Raw genomic sequence first — 19678 nt, forward strand, 5'->3', positions numbered from 1 at the left:
AATACCTCCTTCTAAGAGTTACTGGAAGGCTTAAGTTAGATAATGCATGTACTTAGTAACCATGTCAGGAACCTAGAAAATACACAATAAATGATAGCTTCTTATGAAGAAAAAAAAATCATAATACATAACAACAAACCCACCAAAAAATTGTTTAATCCTCTACCACTGGAGGAGATTAAAGACTCACAGCTGTCTCTCTCATCTGACACTCATCCAGCCCTGGATGCCTGTGGAGAGACTCAGAACCTTCAAGTACCATGCCAAACCCCCTGAACCTCAGACCTAGGGCAAGGGAGGGCTGGCTGGTTCTGGGACAGTAGGCAGGCAGCTGGTCAGCGTGGAGTCACGGAAGCTCTGGGTCAGCTGTGCACAAAGGAGGGGTGAGAACAAGCTACAGGGAAACCAAACAGAAGCAGCCAGAAAGCAGCCCAACCAGAACATGGAGAACATGCAGGAAGGTAGTTCAAGGTGCCATGGGCTCCTCCCCACAAGGAGCAAACAGGTGACTGGTACTGTCAGCACTCCCTGGCTGACCCCAGCCAAATCTGCTATTGTTCACAGATGATCCTGGAGTTGAGTCACTGTGGCATTGTCCACCCTCTCTATCAGCAGGAAGCAGCTGGACAGACCAACAGCAAGTGCAGGAAACTTTGGCCTCCACCAGATCCCCTCCCTGTTTGGGAGGCCCAGCATCCTGTCTGCCTGTCCTCCAGGGACCCCTGCCCACCCCTGATGCATCCACAATTTGAAGACAAACCCTATTGCCCATTTCCATTTGCCTGGAGAGACACAAGCTCTTTGCGTGGCATTTTGGTGACTTTCCTAGAAGGGAGGTGGGTCTCCTGGATTCCAGTAAATAGAAACCAAGATAAAAGAAAATAGGCGGTAGACAAGAAAACAATTACATTAAATTCATTTGGAAAGGACGGACCCCATAGCAAGGAGATAATCTTTTCTCTGGACTGAAAACAAGAGCAAGCTTCTGACCTCCTCACTGCCACAGTATATTGGACAGAACTGAGGTGCACAGCTCTCTGGATGTATAAATGTATATAAATTTGACCTGGCTCCTGATGCTCAGATGGAGCACCCAAAAATTCTTGCTGAGATTTAGGACCAACTCACAAAAGCAGCAGGGTGGTTCATGGGTTCACGTAAGGCAGAACCAAGCCTAGTCCTGCCTGTAACCCTCAGTAGCTGTGTCACTGATAGAGTGTAAGTGCCATCACATCTGTCAATCAAGGTTTGCAAAGTCTAGTACCTACAGGAGCCAGGTGGAAAATATAAGCTTGTGAGGCCACCTGGGTACAAGCACACATTCCCCACAAGGTATAAAGACTGAAGGACCAGGAAAGTCCACAGGCCCCACACAATGGTGGAGGCTGAGACTCATATCCAGCCAACTGTTGCTGTGGGGCAGTACAGTGTACTGTACTGTGTAGTTCAGTTTGCTTCCAACTTTCCACAGCCCAAATCCCTATTTTTGTGAAAAAAATCTTTCCAGCATTTAAATGTGGGCTCTAAAACATAGCAGCATTAGTTGGGCCAGAACAGAATGTATCAGTGACCTGGATAGGACCTAAGACCCAAGATCAGACCTAAGGGCTAAGAGACGGCGACCTAAGTTCTAAACCTTAGGCTCCTCACCTATACAATGAGAGCAAATAACAGAGCCTCATGTTGGGAGGATCAGGTAGCATTAGGCTTGTCCAGCACTTCACATGGCCTGACACACAGAAGGCACTTGATAAATGGCAACCATTAACTTGGGAGAGATGAAAGGGACTTCAGGAAGACCCACCCTAACCTTCCATTCTCCAAAAAGGAAACTTCACTCAGGGGTCCTGAACCATGATTTGCAAAAAAGCCATTGGCAAGAGCTTGGCAGGACCCAGGTCCGCTGACTCCCACCTCTTCCCAATACAGACTGGAAATATCACCTGTCACTGGGCAGGTGTTCCTCACAAGGGCTGGTCTTCCAACTGTCATGGCCAACTCTGGTTTCCCCCACCCATTTTTGCCCCTCCTGCAGCATCCACGAGGTGATGGGGGCTCAGTTCATACGATCTGACTGAGTGGCTCCCGTCTCACCCCCACATTCTGATTTATACTGAGTGTGTTCTAGGGCTGCACCCTGTGCCAAGCTCACTCTCCTGCCCTATCTCAGTCTGGGCGGAGTGGCAAAGGACAGGCTGGGCATGAGAGTGGGCAGTGACATCAACAGGTATAAAAGATAAAGAGGGGACAGAGAAGGCCAGAAGGGACATGATTTGTGCCTGGAGCCAGAGTGTGGGCTGGGTAGCTGGGGGAGGTGAGAGTAGGCTGGGAAGAAAGGCTGTGTCCTGGGCAGGCCAAGGAACCCAGGCTTGAGGATGCGGCCCTGCTGGCCTGCGGGTTTCTGCCTCAGGGCAGGTGTCATCAGCCCTCCCTGGGACAGGTCCTGTGGGTTAGCCAGCCAGGTTCTACAGCACTGAGCTACATTGCCTGAGGTGAACCTGAGTACCTCAAGGTTGTGCCCTGGCTCGGCCTGGCTCCTGGCCCCAGGATTCCTGTTTGAACTTGTTCTTACTCAGAGACGTCCCACCTGGCTCCAGTAGGTACTAGACTTTGCAAACCCTGACTGACAGGATCTGGAGTTATGGCCTCGGAATTCCTCCTGTTGGTTCCAAAGCATACATTAAAGCTTACCAATTAACACCAGCTGGAAAGCAAACCTTAGCTGGAAAGAGGCAGCCAGGGAAAGGAAGAACAAATGAACCCAGGCATCACACTTCCCAAGGAAAGCAATTCAAGTCATAGGACTTTTACAGCCAAAAGGACCTTAGGGACCATCTGGTACAAACCCCTTGCGTTACAGTGAGGAGCTGGGCCCATAAAGGAGTAGACATGCCCAAGGTCACACAGCCAGTTAATGCAGACAGACACCAGACTCCCTGGCCGCTGGCTGCCAGCCTGCGCCCTCTCCAAGGCAGCACTTCCCCGTTTCATCCTTTCAACTATGAACACTTCCAACACCACAGCAAAGAATGTGTCACACACCTCCCCCCCTCCCCCCAGAAGCTCCCAGAAAATCCACACTAACAAAAGCCCAAGGTCACCACACCTTTTGGCACAGGTTTCTCTCCGGGCTCTCACTGCAGGAGGTAGCTGAAAGAAGGGAGAGAAAGGCTACAAAGAGGAGGGGCAGGCGTGCACTCCCACAGGGAGTCAGCAGGCTGATGGGAAAACACACACACACACACACACACACACACACACCACGTGGTCAAGTGAGAGGATTTCACAGCAAAGCACTAGGAAGGCAGAGAGTGACGGGGAGCTCCCGCAGCCTTCCAGGCCTCCAGATCAGGTCCCCTCCCCTCGGGCAAAGAACACAGACTAGGAACCGCGCAGATCTGCATACCCTAACTCCTAGCTGGAGGAGTTAATGAACTCTGAGCCTTGCCCCTCGTTTATGAAAGAGGTGCCCCGGCACCTGACACATACAAGGTAAAGCATTAACTGCTGGTTATTCGCATCAGCGAGACTTTCTGGCTGATACTTCAGCGGCCCTTTGCCACTGTATAAGCATCCTGAGGATTACGCATAACACCTTATTCAGCTTGGGGAATATTCATTGATGGACTGATTTTCTAACCAAACATCCCAGTCCCCCTTCACAGTGGGGAGTACAACCAAAATGGCTGCCTTAGCTCCAGGTAACCCCAGGGCAGTGCTGAGCTCCACTTTCATCTGACCCAGGGTTCTCACCAACAGGATGACCAGTTCCCCAGGCCCTCAGCTCACAACTCCCCCATGCTGCCCATCCAAGTTCTGCCTGGCTTTGTAACCTGCCTGCCATGCTTATTAGTAGATGTCACCTGACCCTATTCAAGTTTTTGGAGGAGTCAGGAGGAAAGGAGGAGGGAAGCGGGTGGTAAATGTTTTCTATGGGTTACAGATGAGGAAACTGAAGCAGGGAAATAAGGCCATCCGCTGCCAGCCAGTAATCAGCCTAAGGCTGGTTCTCACACAGTGCCTGGGTGGTGATTCGCTGGGCCGAGGTGATCTAAGAGGGCTAAGGAATCTAAGGGCTGCAGATGCAGCAGGGCAGAGCCCACACAGAAGCTTTCCCGTGTTTGTTAATAAGTTCCCTAAAAAAAAAAAAAGGCAGAGGAAGGTAGTCCAATAGGAAAGACAGATGATCCTCCTCCTCCTCCTCCTCCTCCTCCTCCTCCTCCTCCTCCTCCTCCTCATTACCACCAACTGACAGCTACATAGTGTTTTCCCTATGCCAGGCCAGGTCCAGATGCTTCACAAACTCACCCAATAATATATGAATACCCTGTGAAATAAGTTCTTTACTATCCCCACTTTATAGATAAGAAAAGGGTCCAGGTGCAGTGGCACATGCCTATAATTCCAGTGGCTAGGGAGGTAGAGGCAGGAAGAACTCGAGTTCAAAGCCAGACTCAGCAAAAGTGAGGTGCTAAGCAACTCAGTGAGACCCTGTCTCTAAATAAAATACAAAATAGTGCTGGGGATGTGGCTCAGTGGTTGAGTGCCCCTGAGTTCAATCCCTGGTACCAAAAAAAAAAAGGGTCTTATCTAATTTGCCCAAGGTCGCATGACTGGGGAATGGCAGAGTCAGGATCTCGACCAGGTGTGTGGTATTGACCACTGTCCTATGCTGCCTCACACCATACAAGCCTCCTCCACCTCCGGGCCACCCTCCTGTCTTCCCAGTCATGAGACCACAGCCTGCAGAGGAACTCTCAGGCCTACAGGCTCTGGAACCTGAGGCAACTGCCTCCCAAGGTGCTTCCTCCAACTGCAGGCATCTGGCCAGCAGGTGCTGGGGTTAGGGAGGCAGACAAATGCTGCTGGCCTTGGGCTCCAGGCAGCAATGAGGACAGCAGGAGGCCACCAGGCCCCAATCAAAGGGGATACTCTGTTCCCACTGACTCAGAGTCCCAGAAGAACAGATGGACAGGGGAATTTCTGAATGAGTAACTAACCACAGAAGAATAAAGTCATGTAAATCATCCCAGAACACAGTTAAAATAACATTAGGCATGGGTTTTCAAAAGCTGGCCCAAGGAGGTAGGAAATGCCCTAAACTGTGCTCCTCCGCTGTGGCCTGCCGCAGGGAAGTGCTGTGCCTGGTGTGGGTTTCTGGACTCTTCCTGGTTATAAAACTACAAGGTTTTTACCCCATGGGCAGCAGATGAGGGATTGCTAAACACACTTGGATTTCTCCCACCAACAGGAGAGAGGCCCTAGGATACAAAACCAGACAAATGATCAAACCGATTCCTCTTGTTCTGTTTCTGTTAAAGTGCTTTTATTAATGGGCTGCTTGTCACGATCTCCCTCCAGCAGCTTATGAAACGGAGCCCAAGAAAACATAACAGCAGCTCTGCCCTATCAGGATGGGAAGTGACAGTGGGGAAAACTCAAAGCCCTTCCAGCAGGGTGAGCTGTGTTTGCAGCGCACATCAGGAAGGCGGGCTGGGCAGCCCCCACTCCCCTGACTGAGCTTGGACATGGGAGGAGTGAGACATTGGACAGCCTTAGCTGGTATTTTTGTCATAATTCAGAACAAAGTTCTTTCCTGCTCACACAATTTTCATCCTGCTAGTAAAGTGAAGGTTTGTCACCCCAAAGACTTACAACTCATCCTGGCACTCGGTGTGCATATACCACCATCAGGATGTCATCCCACCCCTCAAAGCCACCTCTAGGTCAAGGCCAGGATCAACCAAGAACAAACTGGAGCTTGTCCAAAGGTGGCAACAGGATCGACAGGTCTAGAAATGAAGTTATCTAAGAGACAGCTGAGGGAACTGGAGAGGAGGTGGGTGGGGAACTATTGTCAAATGCTCGCAGGGTTGTCATGTGCACCAGGGGACCGGCTGGCTCTCCCAGGCCCTGCTGGAAAGGCATGGCCAAAGAAAGCATGGCTCCAAAAGGAAGAGCCGAAAACCAGAGGTGCCCGGCAACAGGGGGCAGTTCCCACCAGCAGCAGTGTCCCAGCGGAGCCTGGCTCCAGAATGGAACCCAGTACCAGGGACAAAGAGAGAAGATGAGCTAGAGGACCCTTACTCCTCTGAGTCTGTCTCAAGCCCTGAGGAGCTGGGGACTGCAGGGGGTAGGGTTGTCTATCGCTCTTCAGTATTACCACTTACTAAGCGCTTACCAGGAGCTGGCATTATGCTCAGCCCTGCACAGCCATAAGCCAGCCATAAGCCAGCCAAACAGGTACACATCTGTCACATGTAAGTACCCCAAAATTCCTGTTGGACAAATAGAGAAGCGGATTGCCAATATCAAGCCACAGAGCTGGTTTATGAACCCAAATTAGAGCCACCAGGACCTGCATCCTGATCTACTATACCTCAGTGGGGCTACTTCCTGGGTCCTCAGAGACCTGTTAAGATGTTGGCTTGCAACTAGGTGTAGTGGCGTGTGCCAGTAGTCCCAGCTACTGGGGAGGATCACGAGCCCAGGAGTTTGAGACCAGCCTGGGTTAAACATACAGAGATCCCATCTCAATATACTAAAAAGAAGAAGAAAGAAAGAACTGACTGTAACCAAATGCAACCAGGACATCACTAGCAGAAAACAAATTTTGTTTTCCAAATATACCCTAATAAATATGCATTATTTTTAGGAAAGAAAATAGCAAAACTTTTATCTAAATAGTCATGTTCAATCAGAAATGTGTCCATTTAAGAACTGGTTGAACAATCAAAAAGACAGTGAAAAGGGTTACTCAAAAAATAAAAGTAGCTGGGTCAAATTCCATTCCATTCCCAATTTTCTGAGGAATCTCCATACTACTTTCCATAGTAGTTTCACTAATTTGCAGTCCCACCAACAATGTATGAGTGTACCTTTTTCACCACATCCTCACCAACATTTATTGTTGCCTGTATTCTTTTTTTTTTTTTTCTCACACGAGATTTATTGTCAGTTGTTGCCTGTATTCTTGATGACTGCCATTCTGACTGGAGTGAGATGAAATCTTAGAGTAGTTTTGATTTGCATTTCTCTAATTGCTAGAGATGTTGAACACTTTTGCATATATTTGTTAAAATCAGCTTACTATAGTGACACAGCCACATGAATGTTTACAGTAGCTCGATTCACAATAGCTAGACTACGGAACCAATTGAGGTGTCCCTCAATAGATGAATGGATAAAGAAAATGTGGTATATATACTCAATGGAATATTACTCAGCTTTAAAGAAAAGTAAAATTATGAAATTTGCCAGTAAATGGTTGGAGTTGGAGAATATCATGCTAAGTGAAATAAGCCAATCCCACAAAACCAAAGGCTGAATGTTTTCTCAAATATGAGGATACTAATTCACAATAAGGCGGGGGGCACTAGGGAAGAATAGTGTTACCTTAGATTAGATAGAGGGAAGTGATGGAAGGGGAGAGGAGGGGATGTGGGGATAGGAAAGATAGTAGAATGAAACAGACATTATTACTGTATGTATATATGTGACTGCATGACCAACATGATTCTGCAACATGTACACTCAGAAAAATGATAAATTATCCCATCTATGTGTGTTACATCAAAGTGCATAAATGCATTCTACTGTCATGTATAACCAATGAAAACAAATAAAAAGATTAAAAAATACCCAGTGCCACAAAAAAATGAAAATTATAAATATAAGTCAAAAGATGGCAACAATTCAAAGATCAGTCAACCAGTAAATGAATGGCATAAACAATAATGTGGTATATCCATTCAATCGAACACTATTTGTCCTTAAGAAGGAAAGAAATTCTGATGATACATTCTACAACATAGATGAAAATTCTGAAAACATTATGATAAGTAAAAAATCAGTCACAAAAGACCACATCTTGCAGGACCCCACAGATACAAAATGTCCAAAAGAGGAATATCTATAGAGACAGAGAGTAGTACACTGATGGTTATCTAGGGCTAGGATGGAAAGACAAATTGAGGAGAGGACAGAGTGACTGCTAATAGGATTTCTTTTGGTGGTGATGAAAGCGTTCTCAAGTCAACAGTGATGATGCTCACAAAACTGAGAATATGCTAAAAACCACTGAATTGTATGCTTTAAATGGGCTGATTTTATGGTAGTGAATTACACCTCAATAAAGTGAACCAGTTGGCCTTCTTCATTAATTTTAACAGATTACAGGGAATCTGATAAAGGGCAAAAATTACGGAGTTAATTAGGGGAAGCAGCAGCTCACTACTTCTTGCCAGTGTCACTCAACAAATATTTATTAAAAACATGTTATAAGCCATGCACTGCCTCACCTCAGGGGTCAGCAGTCATGCGCCAAATCCAACCCACTGCCAATTTTCATATGGCCTGCAAGCCAAGAATGATGTTTATATTTTACAAGACTAAAAAAAAAACCAGAATAATATTTTATGGCATGTGGAAATTATATGAAATTCAAATTTCAATGTCCATAAATAAATATTACTGGAACTCAGCCATGCTTATTCATCTGTGTATTCTCTATGGCCACTTACTTTTGTGCTCCAAGGGCAGCGCTGAGGAACGGCAACAGAGCCCATATGGTCTGCCAAGCCTAAGATATTTACAATTGGGTCCTTTGCAGACAAAATTTGCCAACCTCTGCGCTAGAGATTAGAGTGTAGCAGAGGGGAAGAGTGAGGAGGAACAGTAGGGTCTCTGTCCTCAAGGAGTTAATGACCAGCGAGGAAGACGATGGGGGCCTGAGGACCACACAGTGAGGGTACATCAATGGAGACAAATGTGGCAATGCAGGAAAAATCCTCCAGCCTCTGACTGCACCAAACAAGACCTGGGCACCAGAAGGAGTGGGAGGGAGCCACATTTTCAAAGGCCCTGAGGAGGGAGAGAAGTGGCCCACCCAAGAGCCACAAGAAGGCCACCAAGGCCTTCACACAAAGCTTTCACAGCAGCTGGCACTCATTTCCCGGCCAGGCTAAGGTCCGGGAGAATGTAGCAGGGGGCTGAGAGCCACCTGAAAGTTTGTACAACCCTATGCCAGGTGACCTGGGAAGATAGAAGGTGGGCGAATTTATCAACTGAAAAATATGTATTGATTACCCAACAAAGTGTCCATCCCTTTCTTTATCCAGTTCATACACGACACAAAATAAGAAAAAGATGCAACCTTTGGCCAGGCACAGTGACACATGCCTATAATCCCAGAGGCTTGGCAGGAGACTCAGGCAGGAGGATCACGAATTCAAAGTCAGCCTCAGCAACAGTGAGGCGCTAAACAACTCAGTGAGACCCTTACTCTAAATAAAATATAATATAGGGCTGGGGGTGTGGCTCAGTAGCCAAGTGCCCTGAGTTCAATACTTGGTACCAAAAAAAAAAAAAAATGCAAACTTTGGACTTCAAAAAAGAAACAGTAACTTAAAAATACAACCCCAAGTTCTCACAGTGGTCTCACTCCCCAGCTAGACTTGGGTCCTGCGACTCAAACATAAGTGCATTTGCCATTGCCAAGGCCTAGAATGTGATTCCCCAGAGTGTCTTCCAAAGGCCCACGTGTTAGAGGCTTGGTCCTCAGTCTGTGGCACTACTGGAGACACAATGACCTCCAGGAAGTAGGAACCCAGTGGAAGGAAGCTGGATCACTGGGGGCATGCCTTTGAGATCTATCTATCTATCTAACTCTTCCCCCCCGCTTTTCCAGCCATCATGAGTAGAGCAGCTTTTGTTCCACAAAGTGTTCCCCACCATGATGTGCAGCCTCACTACAGGCCCAAAAGCAAGGGAACCAACAGACCACAGACTGAAACCTCTGAAATCATGAGCCAAAGTCAACCTTATTAGTTGATTTATCTCAGGTATATTGACAGTGACGGAAAGCTAACGCACCAGATACCCCCAGGACTGTTTCCTCCATCTCTAGAGGTCTCCATCAGGTGTAATTTACTGGGGGAAGCACCCCTCCCACCACATACTCTTTCCATCATGCTCCTGCATGCCCTACGCCCTGCCCTGCCCCATCACACTTGCCTCCATCTGATGGACATGTACCTCCTTTTTCCTTGACTCTTTTACTGGAATATAAATTTAATATATAATATTAATAGTAGAAGCTTCATTTTGCTCACTGCTGTATTCTCAGCATGACCTGACACAGAGTCATCTCTCGATAAATATTCATAGAATAAATGCAAACACAAAACACCTAAAGAAAGGTAAAGGCTAAATATCCTTGGTTTGCAACCTTGAACAAGTTACTTCCTGCTCAAACCCCTCATCTGTGAACAAATATAATGAAAGTGCCTACTTTGTGGGTAAAAAGGTAAGGAACACAGATTATTGTTATTATCATCTTCTTGTGTTGTGTGGGTCTTCCACATCTACAGGTTTTGCATCTGAGGATTCAACCAATAATGAACCAAAACTAATCAGAAAAAAAAGAAAGATCATGTCTGTACTGAGCATATGCAGACATTTTTCTTGTCATTAGTCCCTAGACAATATAATATTGCAATTATTTATATTGTATCAGGTACTCTAGGAAATCTAGGGATGATTAAAGTATACAGGAGTATGTGCACAGGCCCTTATATAAGGGACTGGAGCACCCATGGATTTGGTATCTGCAGAGGTTCTGGAAACAATCCCCACAGATGCTATGAGATGACAGTGTATATCTCATTTAATTCTCATAAAGACCTATAAAATAACTTTTATTACAAATTCCTTGTAGACAGATAAAGAAACTGAAGCTAAGAGATCCTTGGTAAGTTATCCAAAGTCAAACAAGAAGTAAATGACAGAATTAAAAACCCAACTCGGCAATATCAGACCTCAGGGTCCATGCTCCTTCCTCTATATCCAGCTGCAAAATAAAGTTGTCCAAAGAAGCTGGAGAAAGGGGGCCAGCATCTATTGGAGCAATCAGCATGTTCATGAAGGAGTGGGATTTCAGAGTGGGTTCTAAAGGAGTAAGAGATTTTAATGAAGGGCTAGGGCTGTAGCTCAGTGGTAGAGCACTTGCCTAGCATGGGTGAGGCACTGGGTTCAATCCTAGGCCCCACATAAAAAAAAATGAATAAAATAAAAATATAAAAAAATACATTTTAATAACAACAAAGAAAGGATTCTGATGAGCAGAGAATGCAAGAAAGTCATCCTAGGCCCAAGAAAGTGGAGATGGGGCAGGTTTTTCCACAGAAGCCAACATTATCACGACACCAACAAACAAGGACAATAGCAGACGCCTGAGGAGCATCTGATCCAACCATTCATTTTACAGAGCAAGAAACTAGGGTGTAAGGTGACAGAGGAACTGTGAAAGGCTGTACAAGGAGTAACTTATGCCTGTGTTGATGCTTTATTTTTATTCATTTCATTCTTTATAAAAATTACAAGCAATTGGACTGGGGATATAGCTCAGTGGTAAGGTACCTGACCCCCAGCAACGACAACAACAACAACAACAAAAAAATAGCAATAACACATATGTACTATAGCCAGAGAAAACAAGCCAGGATGAGGATAAGGTTAATAGTGTCCCCACCACTAGTCAGAAACGATGTCCAACAGTCTCATATTTAACAGGTTCAGAGTTACATAAGCCACCGGCCTGCATCCAAGGGCAGAGTTTGAACCTCCTTGAAGTGTACTTGTATTGACATTTTTGTTTCCAAATCTGTTTGTGATTCATTCATTTGTTCGTTCCCTCATTCTGCCAGCAATTACTGGGGCCTTGGATAGAACCTGCCCAGTTCCAGGCATGGGGATCCTTGTAATGCACATACATAGCTAAATCAGCTTTCATTCCTTGCCCACAAAGGCTGATGAAAAACATCCAGTGGTCTATTAAAAACAACAAGTGAGGACAACTAAATGCCCCAAGTATGTTCTGGCCAACGCTGGTCTCTGAGAGAACGCACGTGAGAGAGCTCTGCTCCCACCCAACACCTCACAAAGTTGAGAGCAAAGAGACTTTTTAAGGCAAAAACCCATGATTTAAAAAAAAAAAAAAAAAAAAAGCAGAAGGGTTGATGACAGTAACATGATTTTGGAGACTGGAGGGCAGAAGGATGAATGGTACGTGACACAAAGCTGAATCCTAATCCATCAGCACTCTGAAACCCCCAAAGGCTTAGCATCAGGGGGCACTGCAAACAGGAGGCAGATTAAAAGTCTGCTGTAAAAATAGGACTAAATAGGGCTGGGGTTATGGCTCAATGTTTGAGCACTTGCCAAGCATGCATGAGGCACTGGGTTCAATCCTGGCACCACATAAAAATAAACAAAATAAAGGTATTGTGTCCATCTACAACTAAAAAAAATATTTTAAAAAAATAGGACTAAATAAAACCATCCATCCATCACTCATCCTCTGTCCCCACTTCCCTCAGCCAGTGAATGTCCCTCCTCCACCCATCATCAGACAAGGAAGTAGCCTTTTTCTATGGACAGGGCAAAGCAGATCTGTGGACTGAGGAAACTGGACACAGGGTTAAGTTGACATGCGGAAGCTAAGACCCTGGCCCACTTCTTCCATTAAGCTTCTGGGCATAGGGAGTCTTCTCTAGGGAATCTCAACAACCTGCAGTACTAACTTGCTAAATTCATAAATGAACAAACCAACCAGAAACCCTACATGAGGCCTAGGTCCTCTGTCTCCCTCCCCCCACCCCTCACACGCACACTGTCTGCCTGCCCCTCTCTCTCTTTCTCTCACTCACACACACACACACACACACAGCTTCAATTCACCTTTATTTGTGTGTGTGGTGCTAGGGATTAAACCCAGGGGCATTCCACCACTAAGCTATATCCCTAGCCTTTCTTTCTTTCTTTTTTTTTTTTGAGAGTCAGGGTTTCACTAAGTTGCCCAGACTGGCCTCAAACTTGAAATCCTCCTGCCTTTGCCCCCTGAGTGGTCGGGATTACAGGTGTGTGCCATTATACCCTCCTTCAGTCACCTTTTTCATGCTTCATTCAAATGCTAGCAGACTTCCTAGGATCACTAGACGGAAGAAAGTTTGTCCAGAGGAAAGACAGGAAACACACACACATGTGTTATAGGAAACAATCAGGATGAATCCTTCCTTCCAAAAATAAGCTACCATTAATATCCTCAGAGACACAGGAGATGATATTGTATCTACGAAACCAAAACAGGCTGCCATAAAAGAAGAAGATTCAGACAACAAAATCTCTTAGAATTAAAAATAGGATAACTAGAATGAAAACCTCAGCAGAAAGCAGGAAGACAAAGGTGGGGGAAAAACTCAAAGAAAAGAAAGAAAATAGATAATATCATAAAACTATAGAGCCGATCCAGGAGATGTAATATACAAATTCTAGACATTCCAAAGGAGAGGAGAAAATGGAGGGCGTAAATTATCAATGAAGGAATTCCATAAAATCTCTCAGAACTAAACATAATGTGTGCTCCAAGACTGAACAGACAGGTCCACAAGACACCCAACACATCGGGTGAAAACTGAGCCACACAAAGGCATGTCATGTGTGACATTTCAGAATACCAGAGACAGAGACTTTCACATCGGATGCTAGAGAATCCAGAGAGGGAAAACCAGGCCACCTAGAAAGAAGTGAAATGGGAATGGTGTTAGACTTCTAGACAGTAACCTTTACATGAAAAATAAACAACGCTTTGTACACATGTGCATACACACGCCAATCCCCGGCTTAGATCTCTTACCAAGCCAGAATATCAATAAAATGTGAATGCCGAGAGTTCTTTTTTCAGATTTGCAAAGTTTACAAGCATTAAGAGTACCGATTATGTAGTACTTTGCCCCTGTGGCACATCTGTCACAGCAGGCTGCAAATGCAAGATGACTCCCTGTCTACACCACTAGACTCCAGGGGAGAGACTAGGTCTTACTCAGCTCAGTGCCTCCAGCAAGAGGTGCCATGGAATTTCACATGACAAGGACGCTAAGTGCAGGGAGGAGATGTGTAAACAGAATCTTCAAGAATAAGCAAAGATGGTACAGCACAGTGTGGGTGCAGGCAGCAGGAATAGGTGCCAAGGCTCAGGGACCCATCACAATCCATGGGTTTGCTGACCACAGACAAAAGTCCCAGTCAACATCTGCAACTGAAGCCAGGAAAGCATGAAGCCATGCTCAAGTAGCACTGGTGATATTACGAGTATCTGGGTTCACTTTAATATCCTTTATGGAACAAGGTAATATACAATAAATAAACTACAACCTATCTGAGTATGAAGCATGGGGATACTGAGGCAAAAGGCTGGCTGTGGATGTGTCCTAAAGGTCCCCAGAGCAGCCTGGCAGCAACTAGAGTGCAAGCCACCATGAAACCAGTGCCCTGTACAGAGATGGGAAGCCGGACATGACAAGAGGATGCAGAGGCTCTGGAAGAAGGGCACTTGAAATATGGCCACTGGGCTGGAACAGAGGGTTCACTGTACCTGGTCCCACTCTCCCCACCCCCACATATAAAAGCCGGAGATTTAAGGCTCTGAAAGATCACAGGACCAGAGAATGGGTGAAGGTCAAACACACGGGAATACAATCTAAGTCTTCAGGTTGCCCCCTACCCCTTGAACCCTGCGTAGCCAACCTCGGGTTTTCATGCAGATTTTCACTGGCTGGATCTTGAGGTCAGGAAGGACAGTCATGGATGAATAACGGTCTGGCCCTTGCACCACCCTTAACTCAAATTTATGGAGGCAGCTTTGTAGAGGGAGCCTCCCCTCCCCTTGCACCTCCCTCTGCTCTCCCCACGGAGGGGACTCCAGCGGCGCAAGTCTAATTGGATTTCCACGGACCAGGGATGATTTCGTGCTCTGCAGTAGCAGCAGCAATGGCGGTGAGGTTTCTGAAATAGACACAGTCAAGAGCCTGTTTGCTTTGCCTCTGTGGCTGGTAACCCAGGGGGACCTGAGCAGCTGAGGAGGACCCTTTTCTTCCTAGAATGGTGCCTTCCACCCTGCTGATCAACACGCCCTCTCTGCCAGGCCCAGCCTCTGCAGCCACAGGCTGGGATTTGCCGGTGGCATATATTCTTGGTTGGGAACACACTGGCTGCAGCTGGAGAAACAGGGCCAGGCAGAGAGCCCTGTGGGAAGTGCGGCCTGCTCACTTCTGAAACTCTCCCTCCTCCCACCACTAGTTCCCTTCTCTGCTCACAGAACAGACACACTTGACATTTCAGGCAGACAGCACCTCCCAGTCTGAACAGCTCAGAATAGTGAATCACCTGTGTGTCTCTCTGGGTCCTTTAGTCTCTCAAAGTTCTCTCTCTTTATTACACAACAGGGGTAAACCGAGGCACGGGGTGGGGCCCAATACTTACAGGGGCTCCACTGTCATCAGAAACTCTCATGCTCAGTCAGGCAACCATCAGCTGCTGGTGCCCAGCTCTGACATATGCACCCTAGACATCTCACTGTGGGCTTGGGAGGGCATATGCACAGGTGAACTAGGTACACACTTAAGCATGTGTGACAGCCACAGTGAAAGCAGACACATAACAAACCCTACGCAAGAGTGTGCACATCAGGTGTGTGTATGTGGGGTAAGGGTAGAAGCCAGTGAGGGCGTGTGAGCAGATGTGTGTGAAGAACACATGTGCATGGTACGGGTAAATGTGTGTATGAGAGCGGAAACAAGTATGAGGTCATGAGGGTGTATGTGAGCATGAAGTGTGTGTGTGTAGAGAGAGAGAGAAAGGGGGAGGCGGGAGAGAAAGACAGAGAGAGTGTGTGTGTGTATAGGCCCCAGGGCCACACTGAGACAGTCGCTGAGTAAGGAGGGCAGGCAAGAAAGATCACTTCCCCAGACTCAGAAGCCAAAGCGCCTGGTTAATATAAAAGGAACAACCCTAAATCTAGAAGCCCAGCTTCCCACTCCGCTTACCTCTGCCCCACCTGCCTGTGCTCCTAGGTTCTCTACCCGAGAGAGCTCCTGGGTTGCTGTACTCTCAGCCTCACTCTCTGACCTCAATTTTTCCAACCTGTAGCATTTTTTTAATTTTATTTTTTCCCACTCCCCCTCCCCAAACTGTAGCTTTTTTTTTTTTTTTTTTTTTTAGAGACAAAGAAAAACCCTCCTTCCTTCCTTAGGGAGTGATAAATACAAGGATTATGGAATGACATTCTGAAAGTGATTTGAATAGCTTGGAAGAAAAGGGGGAGATAAAATACAGGGCATTTCAGCCCAAACTTTCCTCAGAACTGGGGGAGCTGCCGTCCCCAGGGAGGGTAGGGCTCACCTGCAGAGGTCTCCATCTGCCTGCCAGGGGCACTGAGCCCAAGTCGGTAGCAGGAAGCTGGGGTCTCTCAGTAGCAGGCTTGTCTGAGGAGCCAAACACAAGACACAGGGTCCTCGCGGGCCAGAGAGGCTGCTATCCACAGACGGGGTACAAACTCCAACCCCCAAGCAGCCTCCCCTAATCTGGAAACAATCTGCTCTTCCTTCTACCAAACAATCAAGTTAAAGGAGGGGGCCTGTCCCTCACCTCCCTCCTGGGTGACCAGCTGAACACCTGAGAGTAGCCAAACAACAGGCTCAGAGGCGGCCTGACCATCACACCCAGATATTTGTTCACTGCTGTCCTCAACAATCAGTCCCTCTGTCCCTGAAAATATGAGCAATAATCCAGAGCATGAACTTCGGCATCAGACTGACCTGCGCTGACAGCCAGCTCCACCACCTTTTACTTGTGTTCCTGGTTTAAAAAAATTTGATTTCTTGAACCTCGGCTTCCTCCTAATTAAAAAAGAGATAAGAGTTGTGAGGGTTAAATGAGACGTGCACATAGAGACTCTGCACCATGCCGGACACACAACAAGCACTTGGCAGCAAACAGTCACTATTACATAGCAGCATGGTGACCTACCCCTCCCCACCCACCACTGCAGCTCCAGTGCTGCGGGTGGAATCCAGGCCAGGCCTCACACCTGCTAGGCAAGTGCTCATGGAGCTCTGTCCCCAGTCCTCACAGTGACCCTTTTGAAATACAAGGTAACTCTGTCACTCCTTTGCTCAAATTCCTCCAAAGGCGCCAATTTTTCCCACCATAAAAGCTACCACCCTTCAGTTGGCTTTCAAGGCCCCATGTGATCTAAGTCCCGTGACCTTCCCCAGGCTCTCTTCACTAAAGTTGGACCTGTCTTGAACAATCTTACAGGCGCCTACCTCAAGGCCTGTGCATCTCCTGGTCTCTCTGCCCTGGAATGCACCTTCCTCTGCTATTTCCTTCTTCCACCTCTCCTTCAATGTCCCCTCCTAAGGCCTTTCACAATCCCTGCCAGTGCCCCATGCTCCCCCACTTCCCTGTTTTACTTCTCTCCATAGCATCTGTCACCATCCAATAAACTACAGATTTTAATTGCTTATCGTCTAGCTCCTCTACCAAAATAAAAGCTCTTGAGGGCAGGGGTTTTTCTGTACACCTGCAGCCCCAGAACCTGGACAATGCCTGGTCCAGAGGAACTCCTTGAACATTTGTGGAAAGGAATGAGTCTTAGGACACCTAGAGTGGACCAAGCAGAGGCTAGCACTGGAAACAAGTCTTTTTGTTTTTAGAAACAAGTCTTAAGCCCCACTTTCCCACTAATAAGTTGCCTGCAATAACAAAAACAGGCCTCATCCTCGGCACTCGAGGTCACTGTCAAGAGGCAGAAATATGCTTTGGTGCTTGGCCTAGAAAAATGGACAATCCCCAATTCTTTCTCCCAGGCCCCAACCTTCGGTACCCAGCTGGGAGCCAGAGTGCTAAGAGGATACCACAGGAGATCCACTGACTTGGGGAATCCTGCCGAGTCAGGACGGTCCCTAGATGGGCACACTGTATCCTATCTACTACTGAATCCTGTGCCCAGGACATGCCTGCACAATGTAAGTGTTCCAACAAATGTTTGCTTGGAAGCATGAATAAGCAGATCCCATATAGATAGCCACGAAGAGAACAGAAAGATAATTGGTTAAAAGTCCTGAATAAAACATGAGTTGACCTCAAACAGCATGCAGACAATAGCTACCATGGAGAAGACTGACAAAAATAGTGACAATATCAGCCCTCCACACCCATGGATTGTACATCTGAGGATTCAGCCAAGCATGAACAAAAATTTTGGGGAAAATAAGCCTGCTTCTGTACTGAACATGTACAGTCTTTTCTTCTTGATATTATTCCCTAAACAATATGGAGATGATTCAAAGAGAATCAGAGACTGTATGCAAATACTGTGCTAGAGTTCAGTGTCTTCAGGGGGGTCCTGGAACCAACTCCATAGTGAGGGACGGCTGTTTAGTCACCCCAAGCCAGGTGTTTTCTGGTGCAGACACTAAGGAACTGGTGAAGACAGTCGAGGGGAATGAAGAACGACTTCAGGAAACCTCTTCTCAGTGAATGCATTTCAAGAAGCAGGGAAAGGGCTGGGGTGTGGCTCGGTTGTACAGCACTTGCTTATTAGCTTGATCAAAGCCCTGGGTTCAATGTCCAACACTGAAAAAAATTAATCTTAAAAAAAAGTAGGCCAGGGCTAGAGATTTAGCTCAGGGGCAGAGCACTTGCTTAGCATTCATGAGCATGAGGCCCTAGGTTCGAACCTCAGCATTGCAAAAAAAAAAAAAACAGAACACATGGTCAATATTAGCTATAATATTATATCCACTATCTTTATTATTGTCTTGACACCTTTTTTTTTTCTTTTTAATTTTTTTGGTACCAGGAGTTGAACTCAGGGGTACTCTACCACTGAGCTATATCCCCAGCCCTTTTTTTTTTTTTTTTTTTTTTGAGATAGGGTCTCACTAAATTGTCCAAGCTAGACTCAAACTTGTAATCCTCCCAAATTGCTGGATTACAAGCATGCACCACCTTGCCCAACTATCTTGACACCTTCTGATGGAACAAGCTGAACAGTAGAAGTAGGAACACTGGGTTCTAAGACAGGTTCTCCCCGCAGTGGTACGTGGCCTTGGGCACACAGCTTCACTGCTGAACTTGCCTTTCTCATTCAAAATGTGGATTGGTGAAGTGGGGCACTGTCCCAGTCACCCAGATGCTAGGACTCCCTCTCTGGGTCTCATTTATTCAATCAACAAATAGCAGCTGGCAGAAGCCTTCCTAGACACTGGGCGTGCAGTAGCAAACACAGGCAGGCCCCTCTCTTGTTGCTCCCTTGCCAATGGCGCTGACTTTGCGAGTCCACAAACATTCAGACCCATCCCTCAAATAACATGGCCTTCTCCTCTTTGGGGAACAGGACTCTCATCTCTCCCTACAGAGTCTGAAGCCCTTGTTGAGAAACGTACCAAGTCCACTGTCTTCAGGATACTGCAAGCTTCCCTGGGAAGTCAGCAGGCCTGAACCCTGAGGGAGCCCTCCCTTCTGCCCCTCCCAGAAGCCTTCTTCCCCAGTATGCAGAGAAAGAAACCAAGCTTTTTCTCATGTCAAACTTGTCTGGTGGCCAAGACTAAGAGACCACAGAGTCCTAAGTCCCAAGTTCAAGAGTGTTCCTCCACATCCCTGATGGTGCCTGGCTAGGCCAAGCTGAAAGAATGAGGAGCTGTACAACAAGAAGGGTGGCAAGAGCCCAAGACCCCTGGAGGTATAGCCAGGCACCTGCTACCTGGGCAGCTCTCTCACCTCAGGCCTGCTTTCTGCACAGCCCTTGCCCCAGAGCCCACCCGAATGCAGCTCAGGA

General features: G+C 46.8%; 1 protein-coding gene across 4 annotated transcripts in view; it reads right to left on the minus strand.

Moving 5' to 3' along the window:
* Positions 1 to 19678, minus strand: part of Tspan9 (tetraspanin 9) — a 198254-nt gene that overhangs the window by 157739 nt on the left and 20837 nt on the right. The window contains exon 3 of one of the 4 annotated variants that reach the window (XM_046423358.2): positions 16653 to 16733. The exons of 2 other annotated variants lie outside the window; for them this stretch is intronic. The gene's annotated coding sequence lies outside the window, so the exon portion shown is untranslated. Of the gene's footprint in view, positions 1 to 3106; positions 3417 to 16652; positions 16734 to 19678 lie in introns of those variants that run through there. One more of the 4 variants, XM_046423361.2, reaches the window with a different exon arrangement.

Source organism: Marmota monax, unplaced genomic scaffold (assembly GCF_021218885.2).
Source record: "Marmota monax isolate L192 unplaced genomic scaffold, Marmota_monax_Labrador192_F-V1.1 WCK01_AAM20220418_F8-fsc00356, whole genome shotgun sequence".
Taxonomy (NCBI): domain Eukaryota; kingdom Metazoa; phylum Chordata; class Mammalia; order Rodentia; family Sciuridae; genus Marmota; species Marmota monax.